The sequence below is a fragment of the Macaca fascicularis genome, chromosome 15 (genome assembly GCF_037993035.2).
Source record: "Macaca fascicularis isolate 582-1 chromosome 15, T2T-MFA8v1.1".
NCBI lineage: Eukaryota > Metazoa > Chordata > Mammalia > Primates > Cercopithecidae > Macaca > Macaca fascicularis.
This window is the reverse complement of record NC_088389.1, coordinates 15,607,048-15,614,900: the sequence shown is the minus strand read 5'-3', so window position 1 is coordinate 15,614,900 and position 7,853 is coordinate 15,607,048.

The window sequence follows — 7,853 nt, the reverse complement described above, 5'->3', positions numbered from 1 at the left end:
GGGGGCTGGAATGGAGCCCATGCCCTTCCTGCCACACCACCCTGCCTCCTGATGCGGAAGGCGAGGGAAGCCAGAAAGCCTCCATTCCACGCATGCCTGCAGAGCTGCCTCGGCCACGCCCCAGGCCAGCAGCTGACAGTGCAGGCGGAGGGTGGCCAGGCTGAAAGCTGGGGTGCCTCCTGGGGGAGTGCACTTGGCAAGACAGAGGAATCCATTGCCTGTCTTGGGAGAATTTGAGATGCAGAGGCCGAACTGGAGTAGGGGGCCTTGCGGAGCGATGCTGAGTGGTCATGTGGCAGGTATAGCTGCCGTGCCTGAGTGTGATCAGCAGAGGGCGTGTGGAGCTTGGAGAATCCACTCCTGGCCGAGGAAAGCATGGAGAGGCTGATTCCCACCTCACCCGTGAGCAGGTCCCCAACTTAGAGGACCCTGTGACAGGCCTCCGAGGGCCTTTGGTTGGGTTTCTGAGGGCCTGGACTTGGTTGGCAGTGCGGCTTTGTGTCTTTAACCCTCAGTAGTGAGTTCTCCACAATGAGAAGAAGGAGCTTCCAGAGTGAGGCATTCCTTCCTCCAGGTTGAACATAGTCACCTGAAGGCAGTATGCAGTGGTGGTGAAGAGCTCTGGCTCTGGAGTCGGACAGGCCTGCATCCAGATCCCAGCTCTACCACTTGCCAGGCTAAGCCTCAGTTTCCTCTCCTGTAAATGGATGTCAGGGAATCCCTATCTTGGGATAGTTGTGAAAATTCAATGAGATCATGCACGAAAATCTCAGCACTGGACCTGGTGCTGGTGTCTGCTTAATGCGTGGTAATTAAAAGAGAAAAGGGTGATATATTTAGATGTTAAAACCCCACTTAGACTAGGCTAAGTTTCCCACTTCTGCCCTGGACCCCACTGCAGCCCCTCCATGATGGACAGGGACTGGTGAGCCTGTGACCCCTTCAGCTCTCGGGTCTGCATCTGATCATACCTCAGCCATGGCCATGTGAGTCGTCTCCATGCATGCAGCAGGTGTTTAATACATGCTTGTGAAGTTAACTGACAAAAAATAGCTACTGTTTCTCAGACATTTCCTGACATTTATATAGTGCCCCCACAGTTTACAGAGCACCCTGTAAGTTCATCTATGGAGCAAAATCTTTTTTTGTTTTTTTTTTTGTTTTTTTTTTGAGACGGAGTCTAGCTCTGTCGCCCAGGCTGGAGTGCAGTGGCCGGATCTCAGCTCACTGCAAGCTCCGCCTCCTGGGTTTACGCCATTCTCCTGCCTCAGCCTCCCGCGCATGTGGGACTACAGGCGCCCGCCACCACGCCCGGCTAGTTTTTTTATGTATTTTTTAGTAGAGACGGGGTTTCACGGTGTTAGCCAGGATGGTCTCGATCTCCTGACCTCGTGATCCGCCCGTCTCGGCCTCCCAAAGTGCTGGGATTACAGGCTTGAGCCACCGCGCCCGGCCTTGTTTGTTTTTTTTTTGAGACAGAGTTTCGCTCTTGTTGCCCAGGCTGGAGTGCAATGGCACCACCTCGGCTCACCGAAACCTCCGTCTCCTGGTTTGAAGCGATTCTCCTGCCTCAGCCTCCCAAGTAGCTGGGATTACAGGCATGTGCCACCACGCTTGGCTAATTTTGTATTTTTAGTAGAGACGGGGTTTTTCCATGTTGGTCAGACTGGTCTCCAACTCCCGACCTCAGGTTATCCACCCACCTCGGCCTCCCAGAGTGCTGAGATTACAGGTGTGAGCCACCCCGCCTGGCCCTATGGAGCAAATTCTAAAGTGCAGGGAGGGCAGGGAACTGCCAGATGAGCAAGATAGAGACCCGGGTCCCAGATCTGCCCTCAGGGAGCCACCGTCTTCAGAGAGGGGGATGGTGGGTAAAGAAGCAAAGGCTGTGTGCTTAGCTGCACCTAATCCAGCACCCAAGCTGGGCGTATCTTGGTCAGGGAGGGCTTTCAAGGAAGATTGTTCGAGATGGAGGGAGCAACCATGTATGCAGAGGTCTGAAAGTCCAGGGCCAATTAAAGAAGGGCAGGCAGGCCGGGCGCAGTGGCTCACACCTATATCCCAGCACCTTGGGAGGCCCAGGCGGGCAGATCACTTGAGGTCAGGAGTTGAGGACCAGCCTGGCCAACATGGTGAAAACCCATCTCTGTTAAAAACAAAAATTAGGCAGGGTGCAGTGGCTCACGCCTGTAATCGCAGCACTTTGGGAGGCTGAGGCGGGCAGATCACAAGGTCAGGAGATCAAGACCGTCCTGGCTAACACGGTGAAACCCCATCTCTACTAAAAATACAAAAAATTAGCCGGGCATGGTGGTGGGTGCCTGTAGTCCCAGCTACTCGGGAGGCTGAGGCAGGAGGATGGTACGAACCACTGGAGCTTGCGGTGAGCCGAGATCACACCACTGCACTCCAGCCTGGGTAACAGAGTTAGACTGCATCTCAAAAAAAAAAATTAGCCTGGCATGGTGGTGGGCGCCTGTAACCCTAGCTACTTGGGAGGCTGAGGCAGGAGAATGGCTTGAAACCCGGAAGGCAGAGGTTGCAGTGAGCTGAGCGCTCACGTCACTGCACTCCAGCCTGGGAGACAGAGCGAGACTCTGTCTCAAATAAATACGTAAGTAAGGGCAGGCAGCAAGGCTGCAGGGTTGGGGAGAGGGGTTAGAGTTGTTAGAATCCTTTGTGGGCTCTTCTATTTGCACGCCTCCAGAGAGGAGCAAGCTTTGTTTGCAGGTCCGAGTATCAAGTCAAACCCCCTTCCTTAGGTTCCCATTAATGGCCACAATGTATGGCGCACTTCTATGTGCCAGGCCCTGTGCAAAGCGCTTTAGGTGCATGATTTCATTAAATCCTCCTATTCAAAGCAGGTACCTTTTTTTTTTTTTTTTTTTTTTAAATCCTCCAAAGTAGGTACTATCTTGTGTGTGTGTGTGTGTGTGTTTTTTTTTTTTTTTTTTTTCCTTGAGATAGAGTTTTGCTCTTGTTGCCTAGGCTGGAGTACAGTGGCCCAATCTCAGTTCACTGCAATCTGCACCTCCAGGTTCAAACCATTCTCCTGTCTCAGACTCAGCACCTACCACCACGCCTGGCTAATTCTGTATTTTTAGTAGAGACAGGGGTTCACCATGTTGGTCAGGCTGGCCTCGAACTCCTGACCTCAAGTGATCCACCCGCCTCGGCCTCCGAAAGTGCTGGGATTACAGGCGTGAGCCACCGCACCCGGCCCAAAGCAGGTACATTTTTATCCCCATTTCACAGATGAGGAATCTGAGGCTCAGAGAGGCAAAGTCTCTCCAAAGACCACAGAGCTTGTGAATGGCAGAGCTGGGAGGAAAGTCCCCTTCCCTGAGCCTCAGTGTTCCCATCTGCAAATTCTCTCCTCCTCCAGGAGAGGCTGGAAGGGGCTAGCCTCGCGCGCTCCCGGAGGTCCAGCCGCCCTCGGGACAGGCAAGTGGCTACCCAGGCCACTGCGTGGTGTATCACTTTCAGTTCCTGGGAAGAAGGTTAAATACCTCCGAGGGGCCCATTGAGGCTGTGGCAGCAAAGGAGGGGGTGACCGAGTGACTTTCAAAGGGGCCTGAAATGCGTAGCCAGCCCCTCCCCCCGAGGAGGGGGCCCTGCTTCCTCCTGGTCTAATGATATTCTGGGCTCAGCCCTCGTCTTTGGCGGCAGTTTAACCCGAGCCGGGGCGGATTTCTTTCTCACTGATCTCAGCTTGACACCCAATTAGCACAAGAATGGGAGGAGGAAGCCTGCGAGAGGCGCCTCCCAGCCTCCCGGGGCGCGCGAGGGGAGCAGGCGGGAAGACAAAGGACAGCAGGCAGGGGGGCACCCGCGCCCTCGCCTCCCCCACCTACCCCGCCATTGTCTCCCTACGAGCTTCAGAGAGGACGGAGGCCTACGCCCGGGCTGGCCGGCCTGCTGGAGGGAACAGGGAATGGGGCCCAAGCCCCTGTTTTGTGTGGACCCAAAGGGAAAGCATTTGGGTGAGGCTAGTCCAAGGGGAGGCAGTGAGGTCAGTGCATAGGGGCAGGGATCCCGACGGTACAAAAGCCTGGGGCTGAGGCCTTACGGGTGCTCAGGCAAGCCACCGGGTCGGAGTCTTGGTGCTCTCATCTGAAAAGGGGATCTTGAAGAGTCCCTGTGAGGAGGCAATTAGGGGGTGCTTGCAATGCACCTGGCAGGTGCAAAGTGGGCGTGCAATAAATACTCTGAAAGATTATGGGTGTTATGATAATATTGTTACTAACTAAAGGGTGGAGTGGAGTAGGCTTGGGTCAGAAGGAAGGACTTTTATCAGTGACAGCTGGGCATCCAGAGTGGGCTGGCTTACCCAAAGAGCTCACCAATCTCTGGACTCTGCCAGGAGAAGCTGGAGGACCACCTGGGAGATTCTAGTAGGGAGGGAGTGTCTTTGGCCCTGCACATAGACTCGAAACACCTCCTTTAGACTTGGGCTTCCATGTGACTTCCTGTGGGAAGCCTTCCGGGACCCCAGGACTAGGTTGGGGACCTCCTCTGGTTCCCACAGGCCCCGTGTTCTCCCTCCATAGCATGGATTGCTCTGTGTCTTTTGTGGTTCCCTCTATGTGGTCTCCTTAAATATCAGCCCCAGGAGGCAAGGAGACCCATAGGTTTTGGGGTTTGTTTTGTTTTGTTTTGAGATGGAGCCTGGCTCTGTCGCCCAGGCTGGAGTGCAGTGGCACAATCTCGGCTCACTGCAACCTCCCCTTCCAGGGTTCAAGCGATTCTCCTGCCTCAGCCTCCTAAGTAGCTGGGATTACAGGTGTGCTCCACCACGCCTGGCTAATTTTGTATTTTTAGTAGAGATGGGGTTTTGCCATGTCCAGGCTGGTCTCGAACTCCTGACCTAAAGTAATCCACCTGCCTCTGCCTCCCAAAGTGCTGGGATTACAGGCGTAAGCCACCACACCTGGCCTACCAACAGGTTTTGTTCATCATTGTTCCCAGCAGCAACACTGGCCCTGGTGTGTAATAGGTTCTCAGTGAAGGTTTGTCCGGTGGATGAAGCTCTTCAGTTGCTCCCAAGTGCTCCATTCCAGCTCTGGGAGGCAGCTTCCAGGTCAGAGGACACTGAGGTGGGTTGGAATCAGAGGCTGTAAAGAGCTCTGCATGCCTTCTAGGTAGGTCCTTAGCTTGTTGGCAAAGGGAAGCCATTAAGTGACTGATATCACTCATTCATTTACTCATTCAGCAAGCTCTTGGCAAACTCCTATAGAGTACAGAGTTCCGCACTACCTGCTATAATCAAAGATGAATCAGGAAAAGTCTCTGCCCAGAAGGAGCTTAGATTCCAGTAGCAGAGTCGTAGAATATGTTTGCAGAGAAGACCTTAGGAGATCATTTGGTTCCAAACCTCTTCACAGAATAGGGAAACTGAGTTCCACAGAGGGGTGGGTCACATGGCATGGTGAGGGTGAAGCCTTTCTGTGTACCACAGGACTCCTCTGCTTTCCGAGGACCAGGGCAGTGTCTCACTTGTCCTTGTTTTATAGGAACAGGGCGTGGCACATTGAAGGGGCTCAAAGCTGTCCATGGAGTTGATGTGTACAATGAAGCCAAGGCCAGAGGAGGTGGGAGGCAGGCGCAGGCCAGAGAGGAAGCAGGTGCAGGTGAGGTGATGAGCTGGGGGGTTGGGGAGGCATGCCAGATTAGAAGAGAGACTCAGCCAGGCACAGTGGATCATGCCCGTAATCCCAGCACTTTGGGAGGCTGCGGTGGGCAGATCAGGAGGTCAGAAGATCGAGACCATCCTGGCTAACACAGTGAAACCCCATCTCTACTAAAAATACAAAAAATTAGCTGGGTGTGGTGGCGGGCGCCTATAGTCCCAGCTATTCAGGAGGCTGAGGCAAGAGAATGGTGTGAACCCGGGAGGCAAAGCTTGCAGTGAGCTGAGATCGCACCACTGCACTCCAGCCTGGGGGACAGAGTGAGACTCTGTCTCAAAAAAAAGGGAGACTCATCCAAATTTGGTGACTGTTTCGATATGAGAGAGGGAAAATTAGGATAATTTGGGTGTTTACTTGGGTGTTTTGGTGGGTGGTAGTGGTATTCCTGAGATGGGGAACACAGAGAGAACCTGTTTTGTTTTGTTTGTTTTGAGATGGAGTCTAGCTCTCTTGTTGCGCCACTGCACTCCAGCCTCCCAGGTTGAAGCAGTTCTGCTTCAGCCTCCCAAGTAGCTGGGATTACAGGTGTGCACCACCACGTCCGACTAATTTTTGTATTTTTAGTAGAGACGGGTTTCACCATATTGGCCAGGTTGGTCTTGAACTCCTGACCTCAGGTGATCCACCTGCCTTGGCCTCCCAAAGTGCTGGGATTACCAGCGTGAGCCACTGCGCCCGGCTGAGAGAACCTGTTTTAGGAAAGAGGCACTGTGCCAAGAACGTATTCAGTCCTCACTACAACCCTATGGGGTTGGGATGTTATTATTCCCATTTTAAAAATGTGGAAACTGAGGCGCAAAGCTGTTAAGGGACTTGCCCAAAGACACAGCTAGAAAGTAGTAGGACCTAGATATATTAATTTTTAATTTTAATTTTTATTTGAGACAGTCTCACTCTGTCACCCAGAGCTGGAGTGCAGTGGCACGATCTCGGCTCACTGCAACCTCCGCCTCCCAGGTTCAAGCAATTCTTGTGCCTCAGCCTCCCGAGTAGCTGGGACTACAGGTGTGCGCTACCATGCCTGGCTAATTTTTATATTTTTTTTATTATTTTTTATATTATTTTTATATTTTTATATTTCTGGTGGAGATGGGGTTTAATCATGCTGCCCTGGCTGGTTTTGAACTCCTGGCCTCAAGCAATCCATCCACCTTGGCCTCCCAAAGTGCTGGGATTACAGGCGTGAGCCACTGTGCCTGGCCAGGACCTGGATAGAAAGCTGGTAGTTGCACTCCTAGATCTTTACAAAAAAAAATTTTTTTAAATTAAAAATTATTTGGCCAGGCCAGGCTAAGGAAGGGATTTATTAGTGCCTGTGGTCTCAGCTACGCCAGAGTCTGAGGCAGGAGGATCCCTTGAGTCCAGGAGTTCAAGATTACAGTGAGCTGTGATCATGCCATTGCACTCCAGAGTCTCACTCTGTCACCCAGGCCGAATGCAATAGCATGATCAAGGCTCACCGCAGCCTTGACCTCCAGGCTCAGGTGATCCTCCCCTTAGCCTCCTGAGTAGCTGGGACAGGCACACTCCACCATGCCTGGCTTATTTTTGAAGAAACATTTATAGACATAGGGTCTTGCTGTGTTGCCCAGGCTGGTCTCAAACTCCTAGCCTGAAGCAGTCCTCTTGCCTTGGCCTCCCAAAGCATTGGGATTACAGGTGTGAGTCACCACACCCATCCCACCTGAACTCCTAGATCTTAACTGTTACATCATTCTGCCCTTAACCACTAGGCTACACCATCACCCTCTACCAATGCTGAGTTCAGTTTTGGAAGTGTTGGTGTTTAGATACCCACAGGACATCTATTTCATTCCATCTTTTTTTTTTTTTTTTTGGAGACGGAGTCTTGCTCTGTAGCCCGGGCTGGAGTGCAGTGGCCAGATCTCAGCTCACTGCAAGCTCCACCTCCCGGGTTTACACCATTCTCCTGCCTCAGCCTCCCGAGTAGCTGGGACTACAGGCGCCCGCCACCTCGCCCGGCTAGTTTTTTGTATTTTTAGTAGAGACGGGGTTTCACCGTGTTAGCCAGGATGGTCTCGATCTCCTGACCTCGTGATCCGCCCGTCTTGGCTGTCGCCCAGGCTGGAGTGCAGTGGCACGATCTCGGCTCACTGCAACCTCTGCTGCTTCCTGGGTTTGAGGGATTCTCCTGCCTCCGCC